At 35.5% G+C, this 19,828-nt stretch overlaps 1 protein-coding gene across 1 annotated transcript in view; it reads right to left on the reverse strand.

Moving 5' to 3' along the window:
- LOC141331666 (myocyte-specific enhancer factor 2A-like) overlaps window positions 1-18,160 on the reverse strand; it is a 55,953-nt gene extending 37,793 nt beyond the window's left edge. The window contains exon 1 of the mRNA XM_073836703.1: window positions 18,036-18,160. The gene's annotated coding sequence lies outside the window, so the exon portion shown is untranslated. The remainder of the gene's footprint in view (window positions 1-18,035) is intronic.
- Window positions 18,161-19,828: the final 1,668 nt, after the last annotated feature.

Consider the following 19,828-nt stretch of genomic DNA (forward strand, 5'->3'; position numbering starts at 1 on the left):
AAAAAAAGTGGATTAATAGGTCTCCTTGACTAATTTACTTAGGGTAAAAGAAAGGGAATGCATGTAGAAAAGAAAAGTTATTCAAACGCTAAGAGAGTCATCATGCAAATTTACAAGTAAATGTCACAGCAGCAGTGACACACACACTGTAACTCTTCTGCTGTCCAGAATTTGCATTAATGTAGTTTGCATAGTTATACTTTCTTGTTAAAGAGGGTTTGCATCTGAGCTGCATCTTATGAAACATCACTTTTCCTGAAATGCAAACAACAAGCATGTTCAGTTTATTCAGTGCATACTGTTCCTATATGGGCCATTGTACAGAATTGGTGCAAACTGCTGCCCCACAACCAAAAAAACACATTTAAAAAGCAGTTAGTATTCAAATCTTAGATGTTTACTAAGATCCTTTTATTATCTATTAAACCCACAATAATATTTGCAATATCAGTAAGCTTAATAAATATAAAAATCCTAATTTAGTCTAACCCCTAAATTTTAACTTATTCAAATTATATTGAAATATTTTTTGCATTTTATTCCATTGATTAATTTTTAGACTAATTTTAATTACACCCCTACATTTATGATCAGGAAATATTGATGTGTCCCTCTCTCTCATAGCTACATGGTGAGTACATACATAGGCCTATCATTTTGAAGTAAATGTGTTCAAAAATATGAAAAATCTGTGTGCAACTTTAAAGAATTTCACTACCAAATACCACTTTTCTATAATTAAACTCAGTTGTGTTAGGAGTAATTCCATAACATTTCTTTTTTATATGTGTACAGCTGTTCAGAACTGTGCTAACTAACCATGTGCTGCTTAGCATCTTTGAGCTAGGTTTAAAAGTATCTAAAATTGTCACTACCGAAACAGTCACGACCAAAACATTTGTTGAAGTTTAGGTAGTTTTTTGGGAGTTATTCCATAAATCTGTCACTACCTTAAAGGTCACAACCAAAACATGTTGTTTTGGTAGTGACAAAAGAGAACATATAATCCTTTATTTGGGGGAAATAAACACAACTTTAGTACACTTATGCAAATTTGTAGTATTTAAGTATGTCTCAGTAGTGTTTTAGTATGTAGGTTAAAATTCTGGTCGTTATCAAAGCATTACTGTCACTACCAAAATGTGCTAAAACTGTTTTGTCAAAAATAAAGTATACTGAATTACCAATGAGGATGTTATGATAGTTTTTGGTTCAATGTATATTCAAAATAATGAATCCTTAAGTTTGAAATCAGTCTTTTGCAAAGAAAAATTGGATTCAAAATACAAAAAAATCATAAATCACACTCGAAATATTTTTAAAATTGTAATTGATATTGATTTACCTCTGAAAACTTTATAAAATAGTAAAAATATATTTGTACAAGAATGATGTCAGCAAAATCTTAAAGGGATAGTTCACCCAAAAATGAAAATTTGATGTTTATCTGCTTACCCCCAATGCATCCAAGATGTAGGTTACTTTGTTTCCTCAGAAAAACACAAACGAAGATTTTTAACGAAAACCGGTGCAGTCTGCCAGCCTTATCATGGTAGTGGATGGGCACCAGACCTTTAAAAGTAAACAAAAACATGCACAGACAAATCCAAATTACACCCTATGGCTCGTGATGATACATTGATGTCCTAAGACACGAAACGATCGGTTTTTGTGAGAAACTGAACAGTATTTATATCATTTTTTACCTTTGATACACAGCCACGTCCATCTGTCATGTGCATCAGTCACGTCCATGGTCACGTCACATTAGCACGCGCTCTAGCGTAGAATACGCAAACGTCGTAAGGGGAAATCAGTGAAAAGTCCCGGATGAGTTTGCGCAAACTAACGTAATCTTTTAGCTTTAAGGCGAGACACTACAGGTGAATAGGGTAAAATTTTTAACTAGCAGATATCACCATGAAACTTTCTCAGTTGATTACCTACATTAAGATGAGAAAAAAATGTATTACAATGTTTTTGTAATTTTATGTTTAAATATGCAAATTAGGCATTATCTAAGTAAATATGCGCTAATTTGCCTATATTTTAAAAAACGAAATCTCAGAATTGGATAAAGCCAGGTTCAAAATTATTTTTTCATTGTGTTCACATATTAGATGGGAAAAAAATTACAGAGGGATTTATGGATATCCACTTTTGTTATCCTGTAAATCAGAATATACTGTCAATAGCCTTAAAAAATGTATTTTCGCCATGTTTTTTGGAATAAAATGTTATATAAATCAGGCTAGGAATAATATATTTACAAATCCCTCTGTAATAGTCTTCATAATATTACTAGGTACAAGACTGGAAAGTTTGGTGTATATAGGTGCTACTGAAGTGGAGATTTCGGACTTGGAGTATGAGAGAAAAGTCATTTTGAGAAAATGGGCTTTAAAGATTTATATTGTAAAAATTCCACACATTTTTATATGAAAACATTGCTAACAAGCAAAACAACTGGCCAAGTAATTATTTATAACAATGTAAACTGAATAAAACAACATTGCCAAATAAGACCTTCAACTAACCACAGAGAACGACAAATACATGAACAAGCAGCCACTGTTGTGTAGAGTGCACTTTATTTATAGATTGGCTTATATCTAAACCACCCTGGGTTCCCATCGACAGCTTACGTTCAGATGCGCTTCCCGAGGGAATTTCACCATGTAATCCATTACTAATTTTCATTTTCCCCCTTGCAAGTGACAACTGCTGTACTCTTTTCGATGATTGACGCGAAGTTATTTTCATTCATTCACTCAAAAGATACCGCGGAAAGCTAAACCAAACAAGGAAGCGTCAAAGCATACCATGTGACGATTCTGAACGAATCACGTTGTCAGAAATTATCTTCAGCCAATGAGATTGCGCATTTAGAGTTAAATCCCCTCTTTTACTTTCACGATTGGTTGCTGATAAAAAGGAAATAACCATATTTGGATCCGACAGCATTGCACAGAAGAGAGAGAGCTTTCCAGCAGTGTACGTGATGACTGGGTACAGACAGAGATCGTGGAGCAGCATGTTGATTTAGAACGCCAACTTTTGTTGAATTTATGAGAAATCTACAGACGCAAACAGACAAAGTGCAGTAAAATAAAGACCTAAATGTGTATTTCGGACTTTTTTTAACCACAAGTCTAAAAGAAGACATGTTATTGAAGACAAATATCCAAAAATCTCAAAATTGACCAATAAAAAAAAAACGATGTTTTTGCCTGCCGTGTCTCGCCTTAAATCGGTTTAAACAATCAGGATACGCGCAAGTAATTACCATTTTGAACAGCCGCTATACACACAATCTCTGTGCACTGTGTAAACAATGAGTGTCGTATACACGCGACAGATCGCTTCCGGCGTTTGCGTATTCTACGCTAGAGCGCGTGCTAATGTGACGTGACCATGGACGTGACTGATGCACATGACAGATGGACGTGGCTGTGTATCAAAGGTAAAAAATGATATAAATACTGTTCAGTTTCTCACAAAAACCGATCGTTTCGTGTCTTAGGACATCAATGTATCATCACGAGCCGCGGGGTGTAATTTGGATTTGTCTGTGCATGTTTTTGTTTACTTTTAAAGGTCTGGTGCCCATCCAGGTCAATGATAAGGCTGGCAGACTGCACCGGTTTTCGTTAAAAATCTTCGTTTGTGTTTTTATGAGGAAACAAAGTAACCTACATCTTGGATGCATTGGGGGTAAGCAGATAAACATCAAATTTTCATTTTTGGGTGAACTATCCCTTTAAGTCAATATAACCCATACTTTTTTAATTATATTACTAACTATATAATTACTGTGTTTCATTAGGAACAAATATGAGGAAAGGACAAATGTGACCCTGGACCACAAAAGCAGTCATAAGGTTAAATTTTACAAAACTGAGATGTATACATCATATGAAAGCTCAATAAATAAGCTTTCTTTTGATGTATGGTTTGTTAGGATAGGACAATATTTGGCCGAGATACATCTATTTGAAAATCTGGAATCTGAGGGTGCAAAAAAATCAAAATACTGAGAAAATCACCTTTAATGTTCTCCAAATTAAGTTCTTAACAATGCATTTTACTAATCAAAAATTACATTTTGATATATTTATAGTAGGAATTTTACAGAAAATCTTCATGGAACATGATCTTTACTTAATTTCCTAATGATTTTTGGCATAAAAGAAAAATCTAAAATTTTGAACCATGCAATGTATTTTTGGCTATTGCTACAAATATACCCCAGCGACTTAAGACTGGTTTTGTGGTCCAAGGTCACAAATATTCCAAAACTTACACAATTTGTGGAAAAATACAAATTTTTTTAAAAACATTTCCAACTCTGTCTTTGAACCAATTCTGTAGAATGGCCCATATACATCTGAAAAAAAAAAAAAAAAACATACATATACATACAGTGCCCTATACTAATATTGGCACCCTTGCTAAATATAAGCAAAGGTGGCTGTGAAAATAAATCTGCATAGTTTATCTTTTTGATCTTTCATTCAAAAAATTTACTAAATTCTAACCTTTTATTGAAGTAAAACAATTGAAAGTGGGACAAACTCACATAAATGGTTTTCTCTAATGCATGTTGACCACAATTATTGGCACCCCTGGAAATTCCTATGAATATAATATGAATATATAATATCTAAGTATTTTCCTATTCGTATTTTTTTTTTTAATTGCGTACAAGGCTGACTAGGTGCAAGAAATTGTGCAGCCATGACTTCCTGTTGCACAGGATTATAAATATGAGGAACACAAAGGCCAAATTCCCTTAATCATCCATCACAATGAGTAAAACCAAAGAACAAATCTTATAATGTTGGAAATCTTGTAATGGACTGTGGTTGCATCTTCTAGCAGGATGATGATCCAAAACAAAATCAACACAAAAATATGTCACTGAGCACAGAATGAAGCTTGTGCCATGGCCATCCCAGTTTCCTGAACCCTGTAGAAACTGAAAAGAAAAAGCACCAACATGAAGCTGGGAATCTGAAGGATCTGGAGAGATTCTGTATGAAGGAATGGTCTCTGATCTCTTGTCAGGTGTTGGAGAAAACTCAGAGCCGTTATCTTGGGAAAAGGATGTTGCAATAATTGGGTGCCAATAATAGTGGCCAACGTGAACTAGAGATTTAGTGAGATTTTAACCCCAGTTTCCATTGTTTTACTTCAATGAAAGGTTGGAATTTTGTGATTTTTTTGAATGAAAGATTAAAAGGATAAAGGATGCAGATTTATTTTCACACCCACCTTTTCTCATATTTACCAAGGGTGCCAATATTAGTGGAGGGCACTGTATACATATAGATTGCATCACTCTTAGAAGATCTTACTTAATAAACATAAAATGAGTCTGGATAATAGGGCTGTGCAATTAATCAAAATTCGGTTTTCGATTTCAACAATCATGAAAATGCAGTAATCAAAATGAAACGATTATTGTGCCCCATTCCACCCCCTTAACCCCCACGTAACATGACTTTCATAAAACGGGACGTGCTTGATTTATTAATGTTTCTTTGATGTTGTGTTTTTAAAAGCGCATAAGAAAACTTGCGCTGTTCTGTGTATGCGCTCAGAGACGGAGCAGAACACGGACATGTAAAGTTATCTTTTAGCTCAAGGTGACCGCCTAAACGGTCAAATACACAAAAATATTTCAAAATGAGGCGCTTGTGATTATTCATGTAAACCCTTGTCAGTTATGTATTAAATGATCATAAACAATTGAAAATGAAAATATGTGTGTAACAGTATATTGGATCCGTGTGGCACTTTAAGCGGCAACAAATAATATTCCTTCTGCTGTCTCTGCTTAAAGGAACACTCCACTTTGTTTGGAAATAGGCTCATTCTCCAACTCCCCTCGAGTTAATAAGTTGAGTTTTACTGTTTTGAAATCCATTCAGCCGTTCTCCTGTTCTGGCGATATCACTTTTAGCATAGCTTAGCATAGATCATTGAATCCTATTAGACCAATAGCATCACGTTCAAAAATGACCAACGAGTTTCCATATTTGTTGTATTTAAAACTTGACTCTTCTGTAGTTATATCGTGTACTAAGACCGGAAGAAAATGAAAAGCTGCGAGTTTCTAGGCTGATAAGATTAGGAACTACACTCCCATTCCGGCGTAATAGTCAAGGAAGTTTGCTGCCGTAATATGGCCGAAGCAGGCGGAGTAATATCAGAAATGAGTTCCCAGCTGGTTTAGCATTTGCACATGTGCTGCGTGCCGTGCGTGGTATTACTGCTCCTGCTTCAGCCTTATTACGGCAGCAAACTTCCTTGATTATTACGCCGGAATGGAAGTGTAGTTCCTAATCTTATCAGCCTAGAAACTCGCAGCTTTTCATTTTCCGCCGGTCTTAGTACACGATATAACTACAGAAGAGTCAAGTTTTAAATAGGACAAATATCGAAACTCGTTGGTCATTTTTGAACGCGATGCTATTGGTCTAATAGGATTCAATGATCTATGCTAAGCTATGCTAAAAGTGATATCGCCAGAACAGGAGAACGGCTGAATGGATTTCAAAACGGTAAAACCCAACTTATTAACTCGGGGGGAGTTGGAGAATGAGCCTATTTCCAAAAAAAGTGGAGTGTTCCTTTAATACTAATAAAACGTAAAAATACAAAGAGAAAAATCACTCACTGCTCTTGAATGAAGGACTTTTGTAGTTTTAATAAGAAACAAAGCATGTTTAATTCTTACAGTGAAGACGCTGTTTTATTTTACATTCAAATAATTACATTCAATTTCTGTAGTATTGTTAGACTACTTTAGACTTGCATAAAAGTATTTAGTATTTTTTTTAAGCACTGTTTTTTTTTCTGCTGTATTGCTATCTTTAAGTGAATCATTAATATAAAGTTTTGGACCCAGTCATAATCATGTTAAATAATCGTGATTACAATATTGACCAAAAATAATTGCGATTATGATTTTTGCCAAAATCAAGCAGCCCTACTGGATAACATTTTATTTATTTATTTTTTTTTTTTTAAATCAAGTCATTGACATAGATCGCCAGAACTTCACTTCCAAAAAGCATTGGAAATCAATTTGACCGAATCACTAGAAATGAGACAAATCAGCTCTAATCATCACTACAAATCAAATCATCACTAATTTGAGCTCCATTCTCACTGAGTCTAATTCATCTACAGTCACATGAAAGGAACTGACAGATGTGCTGCTTCACAGATAAAAACAAACATCATTTACAATGAGTGACTAAAACGGATGAATGTTTCCAGCAGACCAATGTGATTCGGTCAGAAACACAAGTGGCATTGTCACACAGCGCACAGACATGACATAATCTCGCTGGAGCTGAGTAAATGTCTGGCCTCCTTACATGAATCATTTTTACAATAGTTCACTACACAAAACATGGACACAGCATTATACCCTGTGGTCTTATATGAGGACGACTGCATCTAACTTACTAGGCCTCGTCTGGTAATTAAGGGTTGTGCGATTGTTTCCATAATAAATGCAGGCTGACACAGTTACGTTCTGCAAAACATCTGGCTTCAGGGGCCTCGTGTGTCTTATTTCTTTGTTGTTGAACATTTTACTATATATACACATGGTTTTGCTATTCAAAAAGATCTGCATAAGCAATTATTTCTATTGTGACATAATTTAACTAGATTTTTTTGAGTCATTACTGTCAGAAACATTCATTTTTGTAGATGTAGTCAGACAGATTGCTTTACAAAACATCGTAATCAGGGTTTATTTGTATTCATTATGGACTGGTTTATTTATAACTCACAAGTGGAGTCAAAAACTATTTCAACACTGAAAAGTTTGGGGTCAGTTTTTGAAAGAAATCAAAAATACTGTACAAAATAATAATATTGTGAAATATTAATACAGTTCAAAGCTGAATTTTCAGCATCTAATATGCCGATTTGCTGCGCACAAAACGTTTTTTTGTTATTAATGTTGAAAACACTTGTGCTGCTTAATATTTTTTGGAGATTTTTCAGGATTCTTTGAATAAGACAAAGTTCAAAAGAACAGCATTTTTGAAACTCAAATCTTTTTATAAATATATTTACTGTCACGTTTAATCAATTTTTTCAAAGTCTTTGCTAAATAAATGTATTATTTTATATATATTTAAATTTAATTTATATGTTTTTCTTTAAACTTACAATTATAAAATACTAATTCACACTGAGAGATATAAAGTCACAATTTTGAGAAAATTTGTTGCAAAAAATTAGTTGCAACTGTGTACATATTTTTTTTTACAAATATGTAAAAAACTTAAAGATATCAACCTGCTTTATATTTTTGTAAAAATTATCTTTTTCTCAGGATTATTTGATTAAAGGAACTGCATTTATTTGAAATTGAAATCTTTTTTATAAATGTAATTACTCTCTATTTTAATCAATTTAATGTTCACATTAAATTGATTAAATGATTATGTGCAACACATAATCATTACTATTAGTGTTCATCATCTGTTTTTGATTACACCATTAGTTTTTAATATTTATAACATATGTACATCGACTTAACATACAGTAGTCACCACTAATAAGCTACTAAATATATTGTAGTAGCCTACATTTATTTATTTTTTTTAAATAAACTGATTGAATAAGGTTTTTTTTACAAATAAACTTGAATTGAATTGAATTGAATTAATGTGTCTTTGCTTAATAAAAGTGTTTATATTTTTGAAAAACAACAACCTAAAAACGGAAAATGTATTTACTTGAAATTCACAATTGTAAAATATTAATTCACATCAAGATATATAAAGTCACAACTATGAGAAAAAATAGTTGCAATTGTGCAATAAATTCACAATTATGAATCACAATAGTCACAATTTTGAGATATACAGTTGCAACAGTGCAATATAAAATAAGAATTAGAAAAATATGTGTACACTTTATCTTTAAAATAAATATGTGTACACTTTATTTTTAAAAATTAATGTCCTGGTTTATATTTTTGTAGAAACTGTCTTTTTTTCAGGATTATTTGATTTTAAAAAATTTAAAAGAACAACATTTATTTGAATTGTAAATCTTTTTTAATAAATGTATTTACTGTCACTTTTAATCTATTCAATGTGCCTTTGCTTAATAAAAGTATTACTAAAAACTGAAAATGTATTTACTTTAAATTCACAATTGTAAAATATTAATTCACATTAAGGGATATAAATTAACAATTACGAGAAAAATTGTTGCAATTGTGAGATAATCTCAGTTGCAACAGTGCAATATAAAATAAGAATTAGAAAAAATGTGTACACCTTATCTACAAAAATTAAAGAGATAATGTAAATGTTTTAATAAAATAACAATTTTTAAAATATGTATACACAATCTACAAATATCTGTAAAAATTAAAAAGATAATCATGCTTTATATTTGTTTAAAAAATGTTCAAAAGAACAGCATTTATTTATTTATTTTTTAATTTATTTACTGTTAATTTTAATCAATTTAATGTCTTTGCTGAATAAAAGTATTATTTTTCATAGTTGTGAAAAACCCTAAATCTTATTTTACATTGCAGAGTTGCAATTCATATCTCAAAGTTGTGACAAATTTTTCTCATAATTGTGACTTTATATCTCTCAATGTGAATAAATTATTTACAATTGTGAATTTATAGTTAATTCGCTTTCAATTGTCTGGGTTATTTCGAAAATATAAAAAATAATATTTTTATTCAGCAAAGACAAATTAAATTGATTTAAATTTAAACAGTTAATACATTTATTTAAAAAATAAAAATTTTAAACATTTTCTACAAAAAAAAAAGGTTTTTTTTTCATCCTGCAAAATTTAAGAAAGAAAAAAATCAAGGCACAAAAAGTCATTGATAATTTTTTTTTTTTAAATAAAGCCCAATCAACCCAGTCTTACATATAAAAGAGCCCAGTCAAAACTAAAAAAATACTAAAGGAATATTTAAACTAAAAAGATATTTAATCCCCAAAATACTCCCAGAAGCCTATTCCTTACAGCTTCTATATGCAAGAATATCTTCTCCCCAGTTTTGTTTTTACACTGTCGTTAATATTCTGCCCCTTCAGCAAATAGAACGCTTCCTATTTATGTTAGGACTTAAGCACACACAACCAAAGAATCCCTGCTGAGCCCCAGACGTAAGAGCTACTGACAGACTCCATCCTGCTGTGCTTCTTCATGATATCACAAAGCTCACGCTGAGAACTAATGTACGCTAATCTCATGTTGACTCTGAATAAGTTAGAATCAGGAATGTTGCGACCTGAAACAATTTCTCTTTTGTGGTGTATGCACCTAAATCAAAAACAGCATATGCATGGATGCATACAACATGAGCAGAGGCCAAATAACCAGTTTTCGGTCGTCTCTTTCCACACTGACAGCCACTCTGAGCTGTTCCAGTCTTAAGTCATTGCAATAGCAACTCAAGTAGATATACTAAATATTGACTACACTGTTTGAACAAACTGATATGATTTCACACAGCCAGTCCTAAACATTAGATACAAAAACCAAATCAGTCGGAACAAAACCCAGATTATGGAAAATTCATCCTGGGAGGAAAGAATTCCTAACAAACCTCTAACATTTTACAACAGCAAAAGACAAACAAACACTAAGGCCACTTAAGAAGCTGCTTTCACAAAAACAGTTCCATCATAAAATCTACAAACACTGGCACACAGTGCAGTTTACAGTGTTCACAGTGACACCAGATCTCCCTTTCCCTGCAGAAAACGACAGGTCAGATCTATACAAGGGCAGAAATATGTGATCCGTTATGCAATACTACTATTACAGGGTCAAAGGTCACACCAAAGATCCTTAACAGATCTAGAAAGGATTGCTTTGAGGAATTGGATTAAAGGATTAGATCAGGAAACCTCATGCGATCGTCCATATCGACAAGGTCAAAAGAGTGAACAGAAGGTAAGAAGGAACGTTAGGGGTGTGCGATATGATGATTTTTGATCGTGGACAAATTAAAATGTCTCACATCTAACATGTAGCCTATCTTTGTTCTTATTTCTTAATAACAAAGATAAAATAATGACAAAGATTGGTCCCACTTTACATTAGGTGGCCTTAACTACTATGTACTTACATTTAAATTAATAATTTGGTCCAATGTACTTGTGTACATGTTTACATTGTACTAATATTTTTTTAAATCTATATGTAATTACATTTGTAATTAATTTCTGTAATTACCACTGTTGACCCATCCCTTACACCCTAACCCATCCTACCAAACCTGTCCCTAACCTTACCCATATCCCACCTTAATAGAAGCAAAAGTGTTTTGCAATGCAATATGGCCACATTAAGTACATTGTACAATTGTACATATTTTTAGTTGTAAGTACATAATAGTTAAGGCCACCTAATATAAAGTGTGACCCAAAGATTTTTTATCTTCGCCCACTTTGGCCTTGTTATAAGTGTTGACGTGCTGGACGGAACGAGACGAGACGAGATAAACAATAAACACTATTTACATTTAATAAAGTCTTCAGAGATACAGTACAAGCAGGAACAGGCAGGAACACAGGTCACTTCCACACACGATTCACATTTAACATTCACAAAGACCGACAGAGAACTCAAGAAACAAACAGACTTTTAAAGGGTGACTAATTACAGAGACAGGTGCCGGGAATCACACAAAGGATGGGCTAAACCAAATGACACAGATCAACAGGGGGAGACAACGGGCGAAACCAAAGACATAAACAGACAGAACTATGACATTACGCCCCCCTCCGAATAGGCGCGTCCTCGTGGCGTAGAAAAAGAAAAAGAAAACAGAAAAGAGGGGCGAAAAAACTGAAAACTAGAGTCCATAATGGAGGAGGCTTCGGTAGAGGACGCAACCCACGGAAGGGGACCAAAACAAAAGTCCAAGGGGCAGATAAGACAGTCCAAGGGGGCGACGATGGAGGGAGGAGCCAGGGAGGAAACAGGAGGAATCCGGGGAAGGAGGAACCGACCCAGACCGCAGCCATGATGACGGCCCACTGAGGAGCCGACGGAGGGAGGAACCATGGTGGAAGAAGGCGTGCCGACTCCATGGGGCCGACCGACAGAGGCGGAGCAGGTGGAGGAGGAGCCCGAGGTGGAGACGGAGAGCCGAAGATCCAGGGTGACGCCGAGGATCCGGAGGGCCAAGGCGGAACAGGAGGCTCTGGCAGCCGAGGCGGAGGCGGAGATCCGGAGGTCCGCGGCGGAGCCGGAGCGACAGAGGATGGAGGCTGTGCCCGCAGGAAGGAGGAGTCCCAAGGAGCCGGTGGGACGGCGTGACGAGGCGCAGCCGGAGGAGCAGAGTCCTGAGGTGACAATGGGGTGACGACTGACCAGGGCGGAGCCAAAAAGACGATGGAGCCCGGTGGAGCTGGTGGACCGACGGGCGACAATGTAGAGGAGGGCGTCGAGAGCCGTGGTGGAGCCGCAGGGTCGGAGGGCCGAGGCGGAGTCCTGGACTCGGAGGCTGGAGGCGGAGCTGAGGGATCCTCCAGCCGAGACGCCGATGGAAACTGGCAGCCCCGCGGGACAGCGGCGGCCAGACAAACATGGATGTGGATGACACAGGGTGGGTGGGTGGGAATTCCGGGCAGACAGGACAGACGGATATTTCCATATTGAAGTCTATTAAGTCACAGGAGTTATCTTCGACGAGATCCGAGAAAAAGTCTATTAAATCCCCAGAATGTTGTCCAAGCTCACCCTCAGCGATGGTGCAGTGGGCAGGGCTCTCTATCGCCCTCTCTTGCTCCACGTAGCAATCCACCGTCACGGATGTTGTAGTCGGCTCTCGCACCTGGTCAGATGGTTCAGGCTCTGGCTCTGTCGCTCTCGGCTCTGGCTCTCCATCTGCGGTGGGCTCGGGCTGCAACTCCGCTTGTCGGGGTGATGTTTGGCTGGGTTCTGGGTCTGGAGTGGGGCTGATGTCCTCTTCGACGAAGTCGATGGTCCAGGATGATTGACAGGATGCCAGCACCCACTCAATGTAATCCGGCAGGCTCTCTTGAGGACCCTCCCCGGATAGCAGCGCTTTGGTAGTGGTGTTCAGTCCGATGTAGTAGTAGTTACAGAGGCTGCTATCCGGGAAGCTGGAATGGTTTGCTAGGAGGAGATAGTCACGGGTGTGGTCCTCAAGAAAGCGTTCCCCCTGCCTCAGGAGGATGAGGAGAACTGTGGGGTCCATGATAAACTGAAAAAACAAACACTGAGAAAAAACGGAAAAGAAACGCAGGGGAAGGTGCCGGGTAAACTGTTGAAGGTCGGTCTTTCTGTTATAAGTGTTGACATGCTGGACGGAACGAGACGAGACGAGATAAACAATAAACACTATTTACATTTAATAAAGTCTTCAGAGATACAAGCAGGAACAGGCAGGAACACAGGTCACTTCCACACACGATTCACATTTAACATTCACAAAGACCGACAGAGAACTCAAGAAACAAACAGACTTTTAAAGGGTGACTAATTACAGAGACAGGTGCCGGGAATCACACAAAGGATGGGCTAAACCAAATGACACAGATCAACAGGGGGAGACAACGGGCGAAACCAAAGACATAAAAACAGACAGAACTGTGACAGGCCTAAATATCTACCATTCTTTTTGTTTTATATTTTGTTAATTTGTAAGGTTTTAGCTTTAAAAGTTTGGCTGTACTACTTAGACAACTTGTAAAATAGTAAAACCAACTTTTCAAAGGATCATGATGAAATCGTGAATAGTAATATTTCTGAAAAAAAAAAATTGTTATATGATATTTTTACGATATCGCCCACCCCTATATCAAAGATCTTTAAAGTTATGTTTTGGGCCATTATGCTAAGTATCTGTCAAACAAACTAAAACCGAAAGCACAATATGGCTTAATCCCTTCATCATGTCAAAAATGACAAGTTTTCACACTTCGATAAGGCAATCGGCTCGTGATCCGGTGTTTTCTGCACCTCAAAAACGGCTCAGTCCACTTTAAAGTTCAGGTACAAGTCAATTCACTGACTTTTTCTGATTTATGGTTTTCTTAGTTAAGAACATGGGTTGGAACTCTTAATTTCAAACTCTCAAAGTGCTTAATGACATTTTTTCCTCAAGTCTGCATTGGTCTTTTTTTATATTGCAATAAATATCACATTGTGGACTTCATATCAAGATATTATCGTATTGTGCGATTTTGATATGTTACATCTCTATTGGAAATGTATTTGATGTCATAAACCAATCAGTCTGCGCAGTGCTGCTTTAAGTCTAACACACCTAATAACTAAAGTGCATTAGCATCACCCACTCAATTAGCCACCACTCAATTCTTGAAATGCACAAGCATTGAGAATCAATGCAGAAAAAGCTTGCCACAGTGCACTGGCAGATAAAACAGCAAGGAGACTGCATTAACATTTAATACGTTATTGATAAACTAGTGTTTTCTTTGTTTTTGGCTTAAGAGATGAAGTCAGCGACAATGACTCGTCATCTCCGCATGTACCCCGCACCCCCTTGTCATCCCAGATGTTCATGTCTTTCTTTCTTCAGTCGTAAAGAAATTATATTTTTTGAGGAAAACATTTCAGGATTTCTCTCCATATAATAGACTTCTATGGTGCCCCCGAGTTTGAGCATCCAAAATGCAGCTTCAAAGGGCTCTAAATGACCACAGCTGAGGAAAGAAGGGTAGCAAACGCTACGGTTATTGGCAAACGATCGGTTATTTTCTAAAACAATTTACAATTTATATACTTTTTAACCCTAAATGCTCGTCTTGTGTAGCTTTGTGTGTACACTGTGTATTCCAATTCAAGACAGTTAGGGTATATTGAAAAACTCCTATCTCATTTTCTCCTCCAACTTTAAAATTGTCCTTCATCGCTGGTTTACCTTTTTTTTGTAAAGGGTGTTTGATCTTCTTTGCACGTTCACTTTGTAAACACTGGGTCAGTACTTCTGCAGCGAAGTAGGACAGTTTTGAAGTTGGAGGAGAAAACGAGATGGAGGTTTTTCGACATACCCTAACTGTCATGAACTGGAAAACACAGAGCGTTTGAGATTAAAAAGTATATAAATTGTATATGTTTTCAGAAAATAACTGATTGTTTTGCTATATAAGACCCTTCTTCCTCGGCTTCTTCCTTTGAAGCTGCATTTTGGAAGTACATACTCGGGGGCACCATAGAAGTCCATTATATGGAGAGAAATCCTGAAATGTTTTCCTCAAAAAACATCATTTCTTTACGAGTGAAGGGAAAAAAAAACATGATCATCTTGGATGACAAGGGGGTGAGTACATTATCTGTAAATTTTTGTTCTGAAAGTGAACTACTCCTTTAATAACATTAGCCTTTGGCCTGACTATGTTATCAAACAACTAATAATGTGTTCCCGTTCACAATCTCAGACAACTATCTTCAAAAAATCTAGGTCCTGAGGTAGAAATGCTTTGCTAATGATACTGAAAAGTCTTCGGTACACTGCAGTTTTTAAAATGTTCAACAGTGTCAATAAATTTGCACATCATGGTTTGTCTTTAAGCATATTAAAAACACCAGATAGACATGTAAACAATGTTAAAAACTTGATTTTTACCACAGCAAATTGTTCCCTATAGTTCTAAACCTTCACTAGATGTAATTTAGCACAATAACAACATGCCATGTGGCTCACAACAGAGTTGTATCCTGTATTATACTGTATTTTAAGCATTGCCAGACAGCGAGAGTAGTTGGCAGTCCAATCCCAGAGGCACAGCGCCAACCCTCAAGCCCTCAGGTTTGGCCGCGATCACTGAATCTTAACAGTCAGTCTAATAAAGCGCACTCATGCTCCTTCCTCAAATCTAATGTACAGTTTGATTTGGCACAGCACAGACGTTTCTATTTACACTTCACAAAAGCAAGCTTCATGGGGCTGCAGGAAGCCAGACTGGGGAGCTAATATTTAGAGACAATTATATTTGATTTCTGTATTTATCGAGTATAATTTCTGAGAGACGGTTAATTTATTTAGTTTCAAATATGTGGAGCGGCGGTCAGGCAGAAGGCAGCCAGAGGTTTATGGCTCTGTTGTTGAATCTGACCCCATGTGAGCATGCAATGAATTCTTCTGAAGTACAGACAATTAAAAAAACACATTTGAAATGGTATGAAAGTATTACTTAAACACTGCATATGTTAGGTTAGACAAGCCGTCTAAGACTATAAATTCTCAGCTAGTCTAGGTGAAAGACACTCTGAAGTGGTCAAACGCACCCTTTAAGTGCACTAAAAAGACGATCAATGGCATGACATTAGTCTTTGCTTCTTAAAACATCCTGATGCACAAACTTTTAACATCTAGGAGCAGAACACAGCTTTATAGTCTAAATATTTGAAGCAAATCTGCCTGTGATACATCTATGTACTAAATAAACAATGTTAACACATTGCAGGTAAACTTCTAAAACTAAGATTTATTACAGCGTGCAGTATCAAATGGTCCCACAAGATGACCTAGATATTTAACTCACGCTTGAAATCACTGCCTATCATTTTTAGTAACTGTTCATCTGAATCATTTTGCAATTAATTGCCAAAAATACATTGTATGGGTCAAAATGATTTTTTTTCCTTTTATGCCCAAAATCATTATGCTATGTAAAGACCATGTTCCATAGAGATATTTTGTACATTTCCTACTGTAAATATATCACAACTTAATTTTTGATTAGTAATATGCATTGCTAAGACAACTTTAAAGGTGATTTTCTCAATATTTGGATTGTTTTGCATCCTCAGATTTTCAAATAGTTGTATCTCAGCCAAATATTGTCCTCTCCTAACAAACCATGCATTGATAGAAAGCTTATTTATCCAGCTTTCATATGTGACCCTGGACCACAAAACCAGTCTTAAGTCGCTGGGGTATATTTGTAGCAATAGCCAAAAATACATTGCATGGGTCAAAATTTTTGATTTTTCTTTTATGCCAAAAATCATTAAGAAATTAAGTAAAGTTCATGTTCCAAGAAGTTTTTTTGTAAAATTCCTACTGTAAACATATCAAAATGTAATTTTTGATTTGTAATATGCATTGTTAAGAACCTAATTTGGACAACTTTAAAGGTGATTTTCTCAGTCTTTTAGATTTTTTTGCATCCTCAGATTTCTGATTTCAAATAGATGTATCTCAGCCAAATATTGTCCTATCCTAACAAACCATATATCAATAGAAAGCTTATTTATTGAGCTTTCACATGATGTACAAATCTCAATATCATAAAATTAACCCTTATGACTGGTTTTGTGGTCCGAGGTCACAATTTTGCAATAATATCCAAATGATGTCAATGTGATTTTTAGTGTTCAGAAAGGTGTACTAACATTTGATAACTACACTGCATCACACTACTATTTTTGCCTTAATTTTGAAAACTACTAAATAAACAAATGCACATAAATGCCACTATTTATGCCACTAATATTTTCTTATTTAATGCAATGACATTTATACATTAAGTCTGGCTTTAAGTGTCCAGTTCTTTTGGCTGCTGCAAACTAACAACAAAGCTCACATGCACTTTGTTTAACTTTCATATTCCTTGTGATTGTACAATTAAGTTTGTATTATTTATGCAGTCTATTATAACACAAGCCTGCAAATAACATTTAAATAAATGTAAAAGATACTCTAAAAAAGAGACGTTACAGCAAACAGGTATTAGATATAGCTAATATCAAGGATATAGCTCTATGGTACGACTGAGGTGCAATAAACCCAGTTTATAAACCAACTTTTTTCATCAAGCCAAACTAAATTACTGACAGACGCGTTGAACAACAAAAGCGCGTAAACGCCGAGCGTTAAAGACGTTCATAAACAATTGCGCGTAACTTAATTTATCGAATTAGCGAATTAAATTAGAGTGGAATTAACGTGACTGATTAGTTCACCAGCAAGCGTTTTAATGCACATAGCTATTATTAGAGAGCAGTTGAGGTCTTACCTTCAGCCAGGAGCGTTCAGAGTTGGAGAAAGAGGAAAGGAGCGCAAAGCAAACGGATGGATTCAAACACGAGGATTGATGAACACTGTATTATCCCGAGTCATTCTCTTGCTCTCGTGCACGCGCTGCTGGATGATCCAGAGCTCCCAGCAGCTCCTCCCTCCAACATCAGTGTCCTTCAGAGACCTTCCAGCCCACCTCACATACACACAGCGATTGATTCGGGCTCCTGTGTCACCAGATAACATATGCCATATTACACACAACGCCTGATGCAGTATCCAGCCTGTTAACAATGACATCCTCAACATCTATCTATCTATCTATGAGCAGAAACACAATTGTGCATACATAAGGAATTACTTTCAAAAGGAGATCTCTTTACAGCAATCTACTATGAATCTTCTTTACTATAGATGAATAAATGTCATTAGAAATTTTAGTGAGAAGATGAACAGCAGGCAGGAGAGACATCTGTTGGCCTGTGACAGGGAATATAGTGTCAGAGACAGGAAAATATATTACAATACATGCTTCATTCAGGGTGATTTATGAGATGTCTGAACGCAGAGGCCTGAATGTCAGCGTTTCAGTGAAATCAGTGGCAATGCAGGATGGGGGCTTTTGCAGGCTGAAGAAGAAAAAATCTAATTAATTGACAGGAAAATAAATAAATAAATAGATTTTACACACATCTATACATTTTTAAAAAGGAAATATGTAATACAGCATGCTTTAACTATTTCCAATGTATTTATGGATTTTTTTCATGCGTTGTTATAACATTTTAAAATATTTCAAAATGGATTTATTTCTGCTCTCAGTTGAGAAATAACAAAAAATTTATTTGCACAATTAGATTGGATTACATGTGCATATCATGCGCATTGGAGTGACTAAACACCTTCCAAAATTAAATGCATATAAATTAAAATCGTTTTGAAGTATAGTTATATAAAGTCAAAAGTTTAGAGAATCTGCAAAATGTTAATTATTTTACCAAAATAAGAAGGATCATACAAAATGCATGTTGTTTTATATTTAGTCCTCACCTGAATAAGATATTTCACATAAAAGATGTTTACACATAGGCCACAAGAGAAAATAATAGTTGAATTTATTAAAATGACCCTGTTCAAATGTTTTCATACACTTGATTCTTAATACTGTGTTTTTCTTTTTTTTTTAGTGATAGTTCATGAGTCTCTTGTTTGAACTGAACAGTTAAACTGCCTGCTGTTCTTCAGAAAAATGCTTTAGGTAGCAAAACTTTTTTTTTTAGCATTTTTGTGTATTTGAACCCTTTCCAAGAATGCATCAAACATTATGCATTCAGAGCCATGGGTGTAAACTTTTGAACAGAACGAAGATATGAAAACATTTCTCACTTTGTCTAAATATCGTTTTTTTTTTTATTATTATTATTATTTATTTATTTATTTAGTACTGCCCTTTAGAAGCTACAGAAAATACTTACATATTTCCCAAAAGACAAAATAAGTTAAATTTACCTTGATCTTTTCATCTCCTTCATCATCCTTCTGGAGCATCAGTGAGCATTTGAACCTTCTGTAATAGTTGCATATGAGTCATTCAGTTTAACTGTTCAGTGGATCAATCAGATAACAACACAGTATTATGAATCAAGTGTATGTAAACTTTTGAACATTTTTTATAAATTCAACTATTATTTTCTCTTGTGGACTATATGTAAATGTCTTTTATGTGAAATATCTTACTCAGGTCAGTACTAAATAAAAAAATAACATGCATTTTGTATGATCCCTTTTTAT

This window comes from Garra rufa, chromosome 3 (assembly GCF_049309525.1).
Source record: "Garra rufa chromosome 3, GarRuf1.0, whole genome shotgun sequence".
Taxonomy (NCBI): domain Eukaryota; kingdom Metazoa; phylum Chordata; class Actinopteri; order Cypriniformes; family Cyprinidae; genus Garra; species Garra rufa.